At 34.8% G+C, this 20,179-nt stretch overlaps 1 long non-coding RNA gene across 1 annotated transcript in view; it reads right to left on the bottom strand.

The window, feature by feature from the left end:
- Positions 1-372: 372 nt before the first annotated feature.
- The window catches only part of LOC132531649 (uncharacterized), a 279,219-nt gene continuing 259,412 nt past the window's right edge, over positions 373-20,179 (bottom strand). The window contains exon 3 of the long non-coding RNA XR_009544156.1: positions 373-505. This is a non-coding gene — a long non-coding RNA (uncharacterized LOC132531649). The remainder of the gene's footprint in view (positions 506-20,179) is intronic.

Raw genomic sequence — 20,179 nt, 5'->3', positions numbered from 1 at the left:
GTCACAGTGCCACCCTGAACAAAATCAAGATGGTTAGTAAGGAAGGAGTGAGAGTAAAACATTTGACATAAAATTGGAAATACCTTCTTCAGGCTATCTTTTACTATCCAACAATCATACTTCCTCTCACCTCCCACGAACATGCTCACCTCTCCCCAAGGTACTCCCGTCCAGTTACACTCATTTCCCAAAAGTCCAGGATTTCTGAAGCTCTTTCCATCAGGTTTGGGAGTAGCTCCTATGTCTGGAAACATAGGTCTGGAAACTTAAAATTTTAAATCTTAAAGCTTACCTGACACCAACATACCAATATGCAATAGTTTAGAAGAAACAGGAAACTAAAACCTAAAAAATAATTTTCATTTAGACAAGGGAGGACTGGGAAATAAACAGCATTAGTGAATTTCTAGAACATACCAAATCCGGAGGCACAAGATGAGGGAGAACTTCATGGTCTGGGAGCAAAGGAAGTTCCTTGGGAACCAATCTGAGAGTCCTGGATCTGCTGTGGGGAAAAATATATCTTGTTATCTTCAATGTATCTATGGATACAGTGGCATCATAGAACATATCTACTTTCACAGCACACTTCCCCCTCGTGTTGGTTTGGGTGTTTCAGAAATATTTCAAAAATTGAGAAGTCACAGCTTTTGCAGGCCAAGTTAGGAGTTTCTTTGGGAAAACATTAGGGTTCCCATCATGCAGTGGTTAGGAAAATAGACTCTTGAAACCAAAACTTCCATATATCAAATCATGGCTCTGCCTCTTACTAGCTCTGTGATCTCAGTTTACTTCTCTGTAAAATGAGTAACAATCACAACCATCACAAGGGGTTACAGATAATATATGATAAGCAATCAGAATAATCCCTGAATTATAATGAGTGCTACATGAACTTTGTTATGATTCTTATTCTAGTTACTTTATAACTACCATCATCATTATTAATAACATGGGTAAATGACCACAAACAATAATTATTTAGACATGTTCTTTGACATATTTGCCTTTTACACGTTGGCTTTTTTTTCTGTTCATTCCTTTATCCTTTCACACAATAGTCATGGCCTTACATAACTTTGAAATAGGCTTAGCTGAATGAGAAACATCTGATGGTGGGTTCACCGCAACTGACTGACCCAGAATGCTTAGAGATGTGTGCTTAAGAAAGACTTGGTACCACAATCTGATCTCCTACTCAGACCTCCATTCACAAATGCTGATCACAGAGTTAAAGAAGCAGTTGTTCTCTTTAACCTTGCAATGATCCAAATTATGAAACTTTCAGTCAATTTAAACAGCAGGCATAAGAGCATCTCCTTTAACAAAGCAGCATTTCCTCCTGTCTCTGCTTTGAAAATTGAATAGTTCTATTCTTTTTCATCCTTCTCTTCCAGAACTTGGCTCAATATATCCATAAATAAATAGAATTTTACCATGTTTTTTTTTCCCACCATTTGCCCCAACACTACATACAACACACGATGTATGCCACACAACAAAACCTGGTGATCATGTGATTTACTCTTTTACCACCACATAATAAGAGTTATTAGCTTTCCATCCCACAAATTCAGATATAGCAATTCAGGAGAATAACCTCATCTAGGACTCAAAAATAGTTAGTGGAAACAAAGCAAAGGACAAAATCATTTGAAAAGACAGGATAATAATGGATCATTTACGTATATGTTGATATAACCCAGAACTATAGATTCCTAGAAAATTACTGGACCCCAAGTACAAAAAGAGAGTGCTGGAGGCTATAACTTTACATAGTATCACATGGCAGCATAAATGACCCATCCAGCCATCAAACCAAATTTGTACCTCTATGATTCTTTTTCAAGCAATCTTAGGATCAAATACTTCCCAAGATCTAGGTTCATCTGGCCTTTATTACTGACCACAATTTTCTTCCCTCCCCCCTTTCTTTACTTCCTTTCCTCCTTCCATTTTTCCTTCCTTACCTCTCACCATCCCTCCCTCTCCTTCCTCCCATTTTTTATTTTTATTTCTTTTTCTCTACATTTTGAGGGGGCTCCAAGTATAAGGACTCAAACTAAATTAATTCCTATAAGCTTTTTCTGAACGAGTTTTAAGTTGCCATCTTAGTTATTTTCCTTAGTTTTCTCAATTTCCCTTAGTACCTTAGTCAAACCAGAGTTTATATTAAAAAATTCCCTAGAGTTTATAATACCCAGGTCCAACATATGTTTAAATTTGACTGTGTTCTACTTATTTTTATATTTGTTAGTTTCTTTTATATATTTATTAGGTTATTTTACAAATCCTTCCTGAAAGAATTTAAAAGGAAATCTAAAATTCAGCAAAGAAAACATTGAACAAATATAGGAAAAGGTGGAGGAAGTAAAACAATAAAAGAATATGTTATAGATCTGGAAAGAAGGATACATTTGTTGCATTAATTTAGACAACAAATATTTATAGACTATCTACACTGGAGATACAGCAGGAACAAACCAAAATAAATACTTCTTTCATGGAATTTACATTATGGGAGGGGGAGACCTGATAATATAAGGCAGTAATAACTGCAATGAATAAATCAGGATAATGTAAAAATTGACAAAGGGAGGCACTATTTTAGATAAGAGTACTCAGAGAAGACCCTTCTATTGGAAAGACATTTGAGAAGAGATTTGAATGAAATGAGAGAAGAGCCCATCTTCTGAGGAAACAGCATTCCAAGCAGAAGGAGCAGCATGTGTAAAGGGCCTGAGATGGGACCACATTTCAGTGTTTCCCTGAACAGCCAGTGTGATTGGATTTTAAAATAAAATTAGAGAAATAGGTAAGGTCTAATTCACCTTGTGAAGGTGTTCAATTTCATTGAAAGAGCAATGGGAAGCCAAAAAGTTTTAAACTATGGGAGAGACAGGATGTTATTTAGGTTTTTCAGAGTTCATTCTGGGTTCTGTGTGAATATGAACAGTATTAGATGAGACGTAGAGAACGAACGTATGGATACCAAGGGGGAAAAGGGGAGGATGAACTGGGAGATTGGGATTGACATACATATACTACTATGTATAAAATAGATAACTAATGAGAACCTACTGTATAGCACAGGGAACTCTACTCAGTGCTCTCTGGTGACCCTAAATGGGAAGGAAATCCAAAAAAGAGGGGATATATGTATAATTAAAGCTGATTCACTTTGCTGTACAGTAGAAACTAACACAATATTATATATACTCCAATGAAAAAAAGAAATTATAGTTATTGGGTTCTTACAATGTACAGGGAAGTTTTAGCCTCCATTACAGTTATGTGAGTTTCCCCTTTTACAGATATGAAATAGAGACTAATAATAATTTAAATATATAAATAAAGGTCTACAACTGGTAAAAAAAAAAAATCAGTATTAGACGGATGAATTTGAAATGCATAGCAGCCAGCATTAAAAAGGGAAGTCAGACCCAATTTTGCATTTAATATTGACCAAAAAATAAAAATAGACCAAAAGCTCAAGAGAAAAATGTTTCCTGAGGCTGCCAAAGGACAGGCATATTCCAAGGGTCTATATTACATAAGGAACCACCTCTTTAAACCACAGCCACACCATTACTATCTAAATATCACTGTGAGCCCATTTTATCTAGGCCTTAAGCTGTTAGAAGACACAATATTAAAACACATTTTATCCCTGCCCCCAAGTTTTTTCACTTTACCAAAGAAATAGAGAGATATGTGATTTTTTTAAGTGAATATTTTGTAGGAGAAACAGAAGATTTTAGATCACACACAACATGCGCTAAATATCATGAATACACATTGACTAGTCCCTTTCCAAATCTTCCCTAATATACCACCACAGAGAGCTCTCCTTGTATACTGTTCTCTAAAAAAAGCTAACATCATTGTCTCCTGTTGCCCCAGCTCCCATATCAGTTACCTGATACTTTACATTTGTAACAGATTTTATTATGCAGAACAATTGAACTTGTTCTGGTGTCTTCAAATTGAACAGCCACTCGTGGGAACATTGTCAACAAAAGACCTTTCAGATATTGAGATGCACTCTTTAGAAGGCGGTCTAGTGATTTAAAGCATGTATTCCTGATTCAGATTTCATGGGTTCAAATGAAAGGTTTACTACTTTTGTGCTATGTGTATGTAGACAAGTTACTTTCCCTCTCTCTATCTGAATTTCTTTACCTTTAAAATGAGTATCACAATAGACATAATCTTAGAAGTGTTACAAGATATAATTATAACAATACTTATAAAATACTTGGCACAGTACCTGGCATATAATAATGTGATGAATAAATATTAGGTGTATTCATTACTATTTTAAAAAATAATTTAGTTTTTTTAAAATAACTTATTTGTTTATATGCATAAAATTGAGAAGTTTCTCTTGAAGGGATGTCAGAATGAAAACTCTTCATATCATAAAAGATTTTCTTTTGGATAATCTGTCAAGATTCGGTTGCATATTTACCATAAGGACCAATAGAAGACCCAAAGCTATTCTGATAAGTTGATTTGCTCTTAGGCCTCTCTTCTGTATAAGAAGGCTATGAAAGAAAGATATGCTACAGAATGCAGGGCTAAAGGTAGTAAGCCATTCCATTCCATAACCGCTCTTTGGCAAAGGATTCCTAAGAAGTAGACTTGGAGTCATAAAATTAAATTCAAATCCCAGCTCTGTCATCTACTATGCAACCTTAGTCATGTCACTTAATCTTTAAGGGCCCTCAGTTTCATCATTTCTAAGACATGGTTACCAAGAATAAATATCTTCCAAAAAATAGGGGTTCAATAAATATTTTCTAAATTAAATTGAATGTCAGCTTTTAACTAATTACCCATGCAGAGTTTTCCAGAGTCTTGAAAAGCAATATAAGTTTCCTCTTAAAATGATTTTCCCTTACAAGTTGAAAACAGTTTCTAAAATAAAGGCTTTAATCAATTTGATTTAAAAATCCTTGATGGCAAGAAGGTGTCCTAAACTGAAATACTGTAGGTTGGATTCACCTTTAGAAGGAAAAACTTCCAAAGAGCAACAGTTACCCAGAGAGTTTTTGGAATCTCTTTCCTGAGAGGTGTTTTAACCTTGAGATGACTTTGGCATTATCATCTTTGAAGTAGAGATTTTTTTCAAGATAGCTTTCTTATTTTCTGTTCTCTCACACTATATCCCAGTGGAATTACTTCAAACATAAGGCCATCATTAAATTTGTGTGTTAGCTATTGCCACAAAAACATAGCATGACAAACACACGATGCTCAATAAGCATCTATTTAGCTTGTTCATCTGCAGATAAGCTGACCTAGACTCAGGTGTACTGGAAAGGCTCTGCTCCAAGAGTCTCTCATCCTCCATGAACCAACAGAGAAATCTGTTCTCCTGGTCATGGCAGAAGTACAAGAAAGTGAGCGCAAACCAGCAAGCTCTATTAAAGCCTGGGCTAGAAACTGCAACATTATCATTATCATCTCCACTTTATCCTATTGTTCAGAGTGAGTCACTTGGCCCAACCCAAAAGTCAGAGGTCATGAAAATATGCTCTGCATATTTTAGTAGGAGAAATTACAAAGCCAAGAAAGAAATTACAAAAGACATTACATAGCCAAGAGAGTACATAAGGGAAGGGTGAAGAATTGCAAAAGTGCAATCATTCTTTCAGAGTACTCAAATAGGTTTCTTAGTATATGAGAAATTTTCTCTACCTTCCACTCAGCATTTTCACCTTCCTCCCCAGGACTTTTCTCTGGGGTGGTGTGGAGTGGAGAGGGCTATTTGGTGAAAAGGTATAACTCTAAAGAAAGCATAACTTTCACTATTACAATTTAACTATTTAATGAAATTTTTGCCCATCTGTCACTATAAAATTTTTCAATATAAAAGTAACAGTAGTTCCACGTAGAAAGACAGGAAGTAAAAAATATATAAGGACACAGAGAAGATTTTGAGCCTCTTCCATTCTTCATTTCTTCCTCTAGACCCAAGTAGGCTATTTCCAGATTTTGCAAACAGACCATATGTTCCCAATTCCTTAATATTAAAAGCTGTCTCATCTTGCTTTATTTAAGATGATATTTATAGTTCCCTCCGTTCTATATGTGAGTAGTTAAGCATTTATCCATGATCATTAGCATTTGTTAAAATATTTCTACTAGATTTCATATAGCAAATTCTATTCGTGAGTTATTGCTCCAAGCTGCCATGTGTCAAAGCTGGGACTTTGCATGGAGGGTGGGGAGGGCAGGAGGGGGGATTCTTCAGTAATACTGTCTCCTATTTAATGTGGCTCTTCATTAAATAATAGTAACATTACTTAGCTTTTTCAGAATGTGACCATGAGCATGAGAGGAAGAGAGGATAACTATTTTTTACACAAGTAGCATAGAAAGGCTCAGTAGCTAAGAGGTGGAATGTTCTGGTGGAATGTTAAGCTAGATTCTTGAACTCAAAGCAACTCTTCTGTAGTCAGCATTGTGTAGCTACTGGGATTAGACTCAGCAAACTATAGTGTTCCTTTGTAAACTGGTTTCCTGACAATAGCAAAAACTAGAAGAAAATAGGAAGCCAGGAGGAAGGAAGAAGGAACTTTCCCCTTCCTGGCAGCTTTATGTTCACTGGGCCAATAGAACAGCCATGCATTTTGGATACGAATTTGCTGTCCCTGCCAATGTTACCATCTGTGAATTTATGGAATGCCTTATTCTATGCATATTCCACAAAATGTTTCTTGTTACTGAGAACTTGATTTTACTGCAAAAGAGGTTTCAGCAATGGTCATGCCCATAGAATCATTGGTCTTATCATATAACCCATCATCCTGAAGGAGCTGGCCTGAGAGAACAGTAAAAAAAAAAAAAAAAAAGCCTAATAGAGACTCAGTTATGGTGCTAGTTGTGAAATAAATGCCATGAAATACTGGAGTACTATCTTACATGATACAGATTCTAATTAGATCAGCAACCTATACATAGTGTTGTTTCTTCCATTCTATAGTAATAGGTATAGGAATCAAGAAAAAGTGAGAGTGACTCTCACTGCTATTACACCTAATAATCCATTCAGATAATTTTTTTCTGGACTGTTTGGGGTCTTAAATATCAGGAGAGAAAGGGTTTTATCAGGAGACATAATAATACCTCTATTGATTTCAGAGTTGAGACTGTCACCTGGACACTTTGGGCTCTGTATCACTGGACCAATAGGTGAAGAATGAGATACTGGGGATAACTGTTCCTGATTATTGAGGGTAAAAATGGATTTTTGCTATACAATGACTTTGTCTGAAATACTAGGGATTCTTTCAGATGCTTATTATTTCCATATCAAATGTAAAAGTTAATGGAAAATCGAAGGGAAAAAAGGCTACTGACGATTCCAAATCTTCAGTTAATCACCAGGCAAAGAATTACAACAATGTATGGTGCTGCCTTGACAGAAAATGGAATGGCCAGTGAAATTAGAAAGGTATAAGTATCAACTGTAACTCCATGGCCATTTACAGTAAAAAGGATTGTAGCAGCTGCACATACCATCTTCTTTGCTTGTTACATACATAGCTAATTTATATACAGTAGCTAACATATCTGTATATATTAACTAATTCCCTTTTTACTCCCTCTTTTCTCTTATTATTGTGTATAAGGATTGTTGGGAGTTAATACTTATTAACTTTATTCTTAAAGTTAAATTTTTTCTTTAAAATTTATTCTTTAGCTTCTTATATATCCAAGTAGAACTCTGACAGAATAAGAGGAGTACTATCATTGCCCAGAGAGAGAGACAGAGACGGTTGGAATTTTGTGTCTAACCTTTTTGGGGATGAGGGTGAGTGCATCTTTGTACAAAGGACAGTTGATTCTTGTTAGAGCGTAAAGTTGTTCAAATGAGTAAATGAACTGAATAAGTAAAGGGGTGAGCTGTATCTGTATCTAATCTTCTATCCTGTACTTTGTGATGTTGGGCTGGGACCCTATGATGTACTAGAGCTAATACATACCAGAACACGAGAGCCAATTGTTAAATTTTCAGGAATTTTGACAGCTGGTTGTTAAATAGTCATTATTTAAAAATTAAATTACACAAACAAAATTAAATTATACTAAATAAAAGAAAATGAGGGACTTCCCTGGCAGTCCAGTGGTTAAGACATTGCGCTTCCACTGAAGGGGGTATGGGTTTGACCCTGGTCACGAACTAAGATCCCACATGCCACATGGTGTGGACAAAAAAAAAAGAAAAAGAAAATGAATACTCCAAACATCTCACTTCATAATTACTTTACTACATTTTACTATTATCTGCTTTGAGATTATTTTGATCAATCGTATCAGTATTATATCTGAATAGTATCTTCATACTGTCGCATCATGTTTAATATTTTGCAATCAAATATGGTGGAAGTATTTTTACCATAAATATAGACAAGCTCTACAAATTTGGGCTTTCTCTTTTCTCCCAGAATCTAGTTGTTAAACATCTATCAAGATGTCACTGGTTAGGACTTTGTAAATTACATTTTTCATTTGTCAATTAACCATCTTAATAGGCTCTACCAACACATGGCACCAGCAGGGGGAGATTAAAAAGGAGGAGGAAAGAAGGAATTCCTTCCTGTTTGGTCACTATTTTGTTGTCAGCACAGTGCCAGTGAAAGCACTTCACCCTGGCTGCAGCAGTTGGCTCTAATCTTCAGCTTCTTTCAACACCCCCAGTACCACACAGGACTCCAAAGAGTACAGTTTGAACTCTTAGAGGTGGGATGAGAAAATATGCCCAATTCCCATTCAACATTTCACCTTTGATCCAGTCATTCAAGAAGAGACCCAGCTTACTTTTGACAGCTCTTACCTTAACTGAATTCTATTCAATCATAAATTATATATTCATTATTCATTATAATATGATATTTGATAATATGATATTAATAGAAGTTACATGCTAAACATACTCAGCCATAAATTTCCCAACTGTTGGTCCTCTTTCCCCTTCCTTCTGTTCCTGAGACTACTTCTCAAAACACATAGCATTATCCTATCTGGAGGTAATCACAAACAGTGTTATCTCTTCACCTGTTTATGACTGTCCTCATATTTCAAATAGAGCTTATGGATACCTCTCCTTCATTTACTTGAAACAATATATGAAAAAGTAATTATAGAAGTTTATCAACATCAAGGGATTTATGTAAATATTTATAACCATTTTTCCATTAGTGAATATTTTAAATTACTGATAACTGGATCACACACCCACACCGTGACATAATCACGTCATTTTTATTGTGAGGTACAATACTGAAAGTTGGGCCAGATGGTTTTGTTTTCTTTTTCACTAAAATGTATACCTAGTTAGGAAAGACTTTTATGAGTTCCTACACTATGACCTCATTTATTTGTTGAACAACAATACAAAGGTAACAAAGAACATTCATTTTTTTTGTCACGTGAAATGCCACGGTCATGTAATACTGATTTAGAATTTTTCCTACTATAATGTCATTCAGTAACAGCGTGTTTGTGTACACACAGCCAGTAAGTGTAAGTAGATTTTTCTCTTTTTTCATATTGCTAACATTTATTACATTTATTGATTAGCTATTCAGTTAGAAGCACTAACTGAAGTTGCTAAACTTCCATATTTTAAAAATGACTAATGTTAAATGTAATATAAATGAATTTCATGTTTTTAAAAGGACTACTCTTAAATATGATATAAACATATTCTTTACAAATAGAAAGAAATGCCAGCTTTCAACAATACCCTGGACTTGCAAACACACGATGTAATTCACTCTTGTTTTCCTCATACCCGACTTCGAAATACTTTTTTCATGTTCTCAAATATAGAGCTTTATTAATATAATGGAAGACTCGTTAATATTAGGATAATTAGCATCCGTTCCTCTACCTTCAAAAGGATCTGAAACAAAATCACTCCGTATACACAACACTAATGTAACAAGGCACTGAGATTCTAACTCCCAAAGAAAAGAATAGCTTGTTACATGTGGTTCATGTAGGTCAGGACAGAGCTGCTTAAACGCCTATAACTGATTTAAGAGGAGACTATAAAATTAAGAAGTTTTAATAATGCCTTCTTAAGTATTATGTTAAGAGTCATAAGGAGTGTCTGGGAAATAGAATAAAACTGAGCTAATTAAATAATCTTATGACCTGTTCTATTTGTATTTAGTCAAGATATCCAGAAATACCCCATGCTTATCAAGTTAACTTGGTCATACTTAATGTCCATCAGTAAAATTATTTATTCCTAGGAGGTATTTTTTTCTTAAAGATATAAGGAAAAACTAGTATACTGTGAAGTTATAGTTCTGTGTTTTTTCCTTGATGTTTTTAATATGAAAAACTATCCTAGAATTCAGAAAATAGCTTGATTTACTATTACTGGTTTTTAATCATGGACACTCTTTGCTTATTACATGACTCTTTAAAGGGAAATTATATTTTAAGGTAAATTATATCTTTTAAGGTAAATTATGTATTCTATACTATGCAAATTACCATTTGACAAAATTCACGTCTTTTTTTGTTCTGCAAATTTCAACAAATATTTGTGGCTGGATAACACTACATTCAAGATATTATGCTTCATCAAGCCCCCCAAATTCCCTCATGTCTCTATAAAGACAATCTCTGCACACATACACAATCCCTCCTTGCCACCCAGCTTCAGTCAATGTTTAATCATCAATCTGTCCCCATAGTTTTTATTATTTCAGAATGTCACATAAATGGGATAATATATTATGCAAACATTTGAGTCTGGCTTCTTTAACTTAATGTATTTAAGATTGATTCATATTGTTGCACGTATCAATAGTTCATTTCCTTAAACTGATGGACAGTAAATAGTTTACCACGTGGCTATACCATAGTTTACTTACTCATTCACCAGTTGAAGGACATTTGGATTCTTCCCAGTTTTTGGTGAGGATGCAGCAAGCATCTCTAAATGTCTGTGTATAGAATGTTTTGTGTGAACTTAAGTGTTCATTTCAGTTGGGATAGTACTTCAAAGTAGAATTGCTGGTTGTATGGTGATTGTCATTTTAACTTCGTAAGAAATTATAAAGTAGCTGTGGAGTATTATGCAGCCACTGAAATACTGACATATAACTACTGACATGAAGAGATGATCACAGAATGTTTTTAATGGAACATTTTTTGACATAATTGTAGATCTGTATGCAGTTGTAATAGATATTATAGCGAGGGCCCATGTACCCTTTACCTAATTTTTACCAATGGTAACATCCTACAAAACTGTAATCCCATGTATTATCCAGAATATTGACATTGACATAGTCAAGATGCAGAACAGTTCCATCACCACAAGAATCCCTGCTGTTGCCCTTTTATAGCCACACCCCACTCCTCCTCCCACTCCGAATCCCTGGCAACTACTAATCCATACTTTATCTATATAATTTTGTCATTTCAAGATTACTATATAAATGGAATCACGTAGTATGTAATATTTGGGATTTTATTTTTTTTATTCAGCACAATTCTTTTGGATTCATCCAAGATGGTATGCATATTAATAGTAAAGTTTTTAGTAAAATATCAAGTTATAAAATGCTATGCATAACTTACTCCCATTTTCTATAAACTATAGATTTCTCTACCCAAAAATATGTGTTACAGAGCAAAATGATAATAGTACATAGGAGTAATGACAGCAAATAGGAATGTCTGTATTCCTTTCATTGTACTTCTCATATTTATGACTATGTGCAAGACTCAGTGAGAAAGTATATAACTATAAAAAGGCAGACAAGGGGAGTTTCAAGGGAGATGTTTAGCTCCATGTGGTTACTGGATGTTTAACACAGTGGGTTTCATGGTTTTCATTTTCAGATAAAAAGAAAATACATTAGTTCTTTTGAAGTAGAAGACATCTCTATGTCATTAAATTCTGAAACGAATATGTCATGTGAATTCTTATATAGGGGAAACTAAGCTATCAATGTACAATGTGTTTAGCAGAGATTTAGCAAAGGATGCAAAATGTTCCTGACATGTTCTTTTTTCAACCCTCGATGAGATCCAAGGAACTGACATTAAACTATATTAACGTTAAACTAACATTAAACTATAAACTATAGCTAGTGCTGTCTTAGCTAGATTCTTATATCTATCTTCTCCCAACTATTACTTGTCTTTTGGACATTTTCCTACTCTGACCCTTTATTAATAGGAAAGGACAAAAGAAAGTGAGGTAGTCTAGTCCAAATTTGAAAAATAGGCCAACAGATCTGATCAAAGGGTTTCTATAAAGCAGGCTGCCTGACAGTATCAAACTTTGATGAAACTTATGACTTGTCCCTCTCCTAATTTGACCTGATAATTGAAATGAATTACTTAAAATCTGTTTAACACTATGTTTCTATTTCTTAAATACAATATTAGAAAATACTATTGTGATATCCTATTCTGCTTAGAAATGTTTTTGAGAAAAATAGGAATCCTGGAATTTCTTGCTGATAGCGATCACATTTTTCTGGGAAATTATAAAAATAATTTTAAGACCACACATTCTTCTTTAGTAATAATTCGCTACTCTCACGACAGTAGGCCTCATGACTGTGCCAGCTGCACTGTCAGCAAGCAAGAAAGCTACCAGATGCCCCTTCTGGCATCGGAGGGTTGAGGCCTCAGCTCTTGGTAATTGTCTAAGGAATGAAGCAAGGCTAGGGCTGGGTTTATAAAGACTAAATATGTAAAGGAGCTGCTGTTATAATAACAGAGAGCTGTCTAGTTATTAAGTTTTCAGATTAGCATTCCTAATAAGGGGTTATAGGGCAATGTTAAGGAAAAAATAAGTTATATTTGAAAATGTCATCAAAGAGAATTAAAAACATTTTCAGTGAATAATTGCTAAGAAGACTGCGAGCTATGCAGGCTCTGTAGCGCTGTATAATTAGCTAACTCTTATTAGCCACCGAACATCTAAATGCAGAAGAATACATTAGCTACCAAAACAAGAGGGTGGGAAGTTGGTGAATGCCTCACATGCACAATTATAAAATTGGTTTTTACAAATGCCACACATAGATGTAAAGGTATTGTTCCCCGATATGTGCTTACACTAGGTTATATGTTCTGTTCATTCCTAAACTTTGTGTTTAAGACAGCGTTGCTTAGGTAGAAATCAAGAACTGGGAACTATGCCCAATAGCGAAGAATACTTTCTCAGATTTAAACCATGTCTCTCCCAGCTACAACATAAACCACTACTAACCAAAAATTATAAGGCAAATCTTGTGTTCTAAAGGAAAAATTTTAGTCACAATAACTTTCATGCACAATATAAACAGATAGTTCAAGCACAACTCTTACTGAGCTGAGTTTGTACCCAACCCGCTATAGCATGACGTTTCCACATACCTCCTCCCTTCATTTGCTGAGGAAGCTGTACCTGTCTCATTCCAGTTCTAAGGTTTATTCACAGAGCACCTTTGACTTGCTCATGGTAGATGGTTCAACCTTCATCTTGACTTCCTCTCCCCATTCCAAGATGAACAAAATAAAAAGGAAAAGTTGAACCGTGTCCCCCCTAAAATTCATGTCCATCGGTGCTTTGGAATGTGATTTTATTTGGAAATAGGATTTTTGCAGATGTAGTTAGTTAAATTAAGATGAGGTCATGGTGGATTCGGGTGAGTCCTAAACCTAATGACTGATGTCCTTAAAAGAAGAGGAGAGGACACACAGAAAGACACAAAGGGAAGAAGGCCAGGTGACTATGGAGGCAGAGATTAGAGGGGTGCAGCTACAAGCTACAGAACACCAAAAATTGCTGGCAGTCACAAAGAGCTAGGAGAAGAGTATGGAACAGATTCTCCTTCAGTGACTCTAGAAGGAACCAACCTTACCCACACCTTCATTTTGGACTTCGGGCCTTCTGAACTGTGAGAGACTAAATGTCGGTTGTTTTCAGCTACCAGTTTGTGATAATTTGTCATGCCAGCCCTAGGAAATAATACGGAAGGTAAAAGAATTGATTTGAGAATAAAACTGAGTGGGTCAAATAGTCACAGCTTTCTTTGCTCACTTAATTTCCATTTTGTGACACCACCTAGCTTCTACTTCATAAGGCCCTTCTACTGTCATTCCATCTTGTAATTATCCAAAGTCTGTACCTTAACAGTGGTATGTATAGCTCCTAAATTCGCACTTTCTCTTTCCCTCACTGTATGAGAACTTCTATTCCTTCAGTGCAGAACATGCATACCCTCTCTAAATTATATTTATATTTTACCTATGACAAAAGAAAAAATAGTATGACTTCTAGGGGATACACATACCACTTTTCTCTATAAAAAAGCTGAATAATACTACAAACGTAGTTTGAAAATCAAGGTTTAAATTAAACCATATAAAGTGAACATTCTGTCATTTGATAAATACTGAAAATATGGTTTGTAATGGCCACATGATATTTCATCTCGTAGATACACCACAGTTTAACTCTTCAGTGATCATGGTAATATTAGGTAGGTATCGTTTTGCCCAATGTAAATGATGAAGTAATGACCAACTTCACACATTAATCTTCGACCCCATAGCTCATGTTTTCCATAGTATACAATCCTAAAAGTTGCATTTCTGATTCAAAGGGTATGAACAATTTTAATGCACTTGATCTGTGCTGCCAAATTTTATTTGAGAAATGTTGCAGCAAGTAGACTCCCCACTGACAGTTGTCTATGCCTCCTTATCAGTGAATGCAATTTAATGATATACATTAATATACAAATGATATTTTACTGGTGTTGACAATTCAGTTTTTTCTCTTTTCTTGATCAATATGGCTAGAAGTTTGTCAGTTTTAATAATCTTTTAAAAAATTTTGTTGACTTTCTTTTCCGTTTTCTCTATCATTGACTTCTACTCTAATTTGTGTTATTTCTTTTATCTACTTACTTGGCTTTAATATGCTCTTCCTTTTTATTTCTTAAGGCAGAAACTTATGTCACTGAAGTATAAAAATCATTCCTTATATATGCATTTAAACGTATGTATTTTCCTCTAAGCACCGTTTTAACTGCATCCACAAAGTTTGGTATGTCTTACTTTGATTATAGTTCAGATTAAAATAATTTCTAAATCCCCTTGTAATTTATTTTTGACCCAGGGATTATTTAGAAGTATGTTGTCTAATTTCCAGATATTTGAGGATTTTCTAGGCATCTCATTTTTATTTAGTCTAACTTAATTCTGCTAATGGTTGGAGAATATAATCTTCATGATTCTGACCCTTTGAAGTTTCTTGAGGCTTATTTTGTTGTCCAGCATATACTCTATCTTGATAAATGTTTTATGTGCAATGATCTCTATTTGTCACGGTTATGGTAAGAGGGAAACCATTTATCTGTTGTAACTAGCATAGAGACTTCTAGTTCCCATCCTTAGTTTTGTTTAATTAATAATTTACAATGAAACTCAGAAAATCTATGCAGTGATTCTGCTATAAAGTCTTAACAGATTCAGAATATTTTCTGTATCCTAAGTGAACATTTTACATAGTATAAGAAGACTGAACAAAATACGATTGATATTTAAAATAGGGGTTTTTGTTTTTCAAAAAAAATTGTAGTTTGGCTAATACACCTCATAGTGAGACCCTGTATCTTGGAGTCTTTTTCAAGATGCATCTGAATCTTTCTTATGACTGAATAGTATTCCATGCTATTTGCGACTACATGGACGGATCTTGAGGGTATTATTCTAAGTAAAATAAGACCCACAAAGAAAGACAAATACCATCTGATTTCACTCATTTGTGAAATATAAAAACAAACAAAATAAATACACAACCAAACCAAACAAACACTAGATACTGAGAATAGAGTAAGGCTTGCAAGAGGGGAATGGGCAGAGGGGAGGGGGGAAAGGCAAAATGGGTAAAGGGCACACGGTGTCAGATGGAAACTAAATTTTTGGTACTAAGCACGCTGTAGTGCATACAGAAGTAGAAATATAATGTTGTACACATGAAGCATAATGTTATATAAGCCAATGTTACCTCAATAAAAAGAAATTTTAAAAAATATATACATATGAATTTTTTATTGCAAGTTTCTAATTGGCTTAGTTGCCCAAAATAAAGTAGCTCAGAGTAATTTGGGATTATAAGTATGAGACAGTTCTTTGAAATCATGTTTGTATCAGGAAAAATTACTTCCACACTAGCTCAATTTTTACTACTGTTACTATTTAGTATTTGGACCTGATAGATTTTTACTGAAATTGATGGATATCAAATTGGCCTTTTGTTCCTTTCACACACTCTGCCAGTATGTAAAATACTTCTGTAGTAGGCTGAGTTTTTTCATAGTCAGTATTTTATTTTATAAGAAGTAATACGTATATATTCTATATATTCTCTATCTATATCTTCTATATATTCTGATATATATTGAATATATATATTTGAGAGAGAAAACTAGTTAATGACAATAACGTAAACATAGTGACAATAAATATAAACTGTTCTTAGAATATCAAATTATATAGATGTGGTTGGTGTATAAGGCAACTAATTGCATATTGAATGGCAGACAGACTGGATAGAAGTCTTTACAGCATATTTACCAGATGATGACATACCTGAACAAAAAAGATTACCTGTATCAATTTTACAGGATCCATCCTGTCTGATAAAAAGGATTAAGAAATATAGTTCTACCTGGGGATTCCGGTTATGTGAATACTATGTCTATAAGCCACCGAACAAAACTCCAAGGCAGAACAAGTGTTAATTATTCACAGCATATAGATGTTCTTCCTTCATAAAACTTAAGGAAATTGCTCTATTCTATTTTTGCTCAAAAGTTCTTGTAGGGAATACAATTTGTTCTTAATTTCAAATTCATTTCTCCTAATTACCCTCAAAGGAAATCGATGTCACTATTTTATTTTTATAGTTGGTGGGAAAAGAATCGACCAGATTAACTGACTTGAGAGTCCAACAATAGTTCCAGTGAGAACGCTGAATGGGAGAAAAAGGAGCAGTCATCCAGGGTGCCAGCCTTTGAAAAGTGCTAAACGGGAAGCTCAGGGGGGAGCTGAGCAAGAACCATGCAAAGGTTTTCAGTTCAGTCCCTGCATGAGTTTATTTACTTTGCTCCCTTCTGTGCCTACAATCTGTACCTTAACTTTGGCTAATGAGTCCCAAATCCACTTGGGAAAGTCAAAGATGATTCAACAAAGAAATCTAGAAAAGTGACTCAATATATGTTCATTACTTTGCCAGGAGCATGTCTTCATATAGAAGAGAGAGAAATATAAAGTAATTAAGACGTTACCTGGACCTTGAGATCAACTACTCTCCCAGCAGCTCAAATCTTAGTTCTTCTATTTATAGGTAGATACTACAAACAGTATTTCATCCTTATCTCTAAAATAATACCTACTTTAAAGCTTTGTATGTGATATTAATAATAATTTAAGTAAATCTTCTTATACATTTCATGGAACAAAATAAATATCAATAGTATTTTCTATTATTTTGGCTATTAGGGCTGCCAATCATCGCCACATACATATAAGATGCCTCTCATCTGAAACACTTACTTCCTGCCGTCATTATCAGTATAGCAAACAAGGAAGATGCAAGCTTTTGCACAGCACTCTATTTTTCAACACTGCAACTTCTCCCAGGACTTCAGTGACAACAGGAGTAATACTCAGGGAATGCAATCTAACCCACCCAACACTGCCACCAACCACACAAAAACCTATCTGAGCCTGGCTATATGCTTTGGATCACCTGGGACAAAGAGTAACCACAATGTATGACTATCAGTTTGCATAGGGTAATTCTGATAATTCATTCACTGGGTGATGTCACCAGTGTTCATTGCATTTCTGTGGCTGTTGTGTCCTAATTCCACAGTGTTTCTAGTTAGTGGGGAATGGCAGCTCTAACTCAGTCAAATGTGTACTCAGATGCACCTGTAAGATTCAGTTTGTCAAGGGTGCTCTCAAAAATATGTATAATTGCCACAGCATAATGTTACGATTTTCTTATTTGGGGAACATCTATGACAGTTTGGGCTTTTTATTCTTTCCCACATGCTCTCTGATTTCACTGTGAACATTTGTGATGAATGACAAGAATGAGAAAGTGCCCATTTAATGTCCTCACAACTGCCTTTCATATGCAGAACTGCATTACTAGATAATAAGTGACATCCTTTGACATACTGGTGTTTGTTTTCATTTCATACACAGAATGAGAAACAGATGACATAAAATATTTTTAAAAAACTGAGACATGGGAACAGATGTCAGCAAATAGCCTTCAGTACTGTGAATCCTAAACCAATTTCTCATTCAAATTTTACCTTCTTTATAGACTTCACCATCCAGGAAAATGACCTGCAAGTGCCCAAGTCAGTACATTTCTCTCAGGGGCATCTCATTTACATCCTTTTAATTGGCTCTTGGGTACATTTTGGTACTTGTGACAGTTTATTCCTTGTTTTAATTATTTTCTATTAGAGCATTCTGATGTAATGTGCTTTGGGCTGTTTATATGTTGCAAGATGTTCATTTGCAACATAATTGAGCTCATAGTTTTTTATGTCCCCTGAGTGAAGGTTAGACTTTGAAGTTTGGAGAATTATAGCACTTCTACTGATTGATTGCCTCACAAATTGAATATATATACAACAATTGTGTATAATTCAAAGTATGGCAATAAAAAATTGTATAAATATTTCACAGGACATGTGCAGTGAAATCTATTATTTCCTCCTAAACATACTCATACTGGATGTCTACTGTGGTGAATCTCTCTCATTCATAACGGAAGAGAAGACAAGAAAATCACAAAGGAATTAATTGGAAAGATGGGCCCTGGAAAGCTGAGAATAAGTTCTGACTGCACAGTTTCTAGCTTATGGTTCAGGGCAAGTTCTTAATCTCCTAAGCCTAAATTACCTCATATGTATGACAGACATGATAACACAGGATCACTTTGAGAAGCAAAAGAATTTGTGTATACGAAATTCTTTTATTTTTTAAAATTTTTTTTATATTTTAAAACATCATTCATGTGTAATCATTTATTGGACATCTTCAAAGATTGTATCCAAATGTGGGATGTCAAAAAGGATCCAAAAATCTTCTGGTAGCCTTTGCCTGATGTTTATGTAAAAGTGCATTTGAAAATGTCCTCTTTGGAAGTACCTTTCAAAATTTTATGCACATGTAGATTACCTCCAGATTCTGGTTCAGCAGGTTGACGATGGGTCCTATGATTTAACACAGCTCAAAATATGAGCCAGGATCTGTGACTGCCTTTGAACCCTTGTCCCTGGTCCATAGCAATGAGATAAGGAGCTTGTACCAGAAGATGAATCAACACGATGATTCCTTAATAAAGAAAGTCTAGTTATGGAAAAATGTCAGCTGTACCAAACAGAGTACTTGGTGATGCAGATAATTTCCATCTGGCCAAAACTCCTTATCTCAGTGAGAACTGGGAAACAATCAGTTCCGTCAGGCACTTTGAGTAGCACTGTTTAGACTGATACAGGGGAAAGCATTTAAAATGTCACTTCATTTTTCGTTTGTTGTAAAATCAATGTCAATCTGAAGTCTCTAAAGCAATGGTGCTTTGGGAAAAAGCGCTATTATATAATGATTAATCAGCAAAATGTTGGCCTCTAAGAGCTCTGAGTCAAAATTCCTGTTCTGCCACTTATTAGCAGTATGATTAGGCAAATTTTTAACTTCTCTAAACCTCATTTTTCTCAGCTGCAAAATGAAAATAATGATACTTATCTTCCTAGATAACTTTCTCATTAATTTACCCTTTCAACAAATATGCATTGCAGTCTAAATAATGGGGTTAGTAGAAGTGAATAAGACAAAGTTCCTAGTAGAAGCAGGACTGTGGTCATGATCAAATGAGAAAATAAATATGAAAGAACTTGGCAGTAACCATTCCTTTCCCATCTCCATTTTTCTCTCTCTCTAAACATACACCCAAACTCCCAATTATGAACAAGGTGAATTATGCTTGATCTTTAATACTATTATGAAAATAAAATCTGAGATAATGAAACAACATCTAATAGGCAGTATTATATTAAAGGCATATTCTTTGAGGGCAAGCTGAGCAGAGTCTAAAGCCTAGGTTTAACAG

The sequence above is a fragment of the Lagenorhynchus albirostris genome, chromosome 13 (genome assembly GCF_949774975.1).
Source record: "Lagenorhynchus albirostris chromosome 13, mLagAlb1.1, whole genome shotgun sequence".
In the NCBI taxonomy this organism is placed as follows: Eukaryota; Metazoa; Chordata; class Mammalia; order Artiodactyla; family Delphinidae; genus Lagenorhynchus; species Lagenorhynchus albirostris.
The sequence above is the reverse complement of the archived record's forward strand: the minus strand, read 5'-3'. Positions and strand labels throughout refer to the sequence as shown.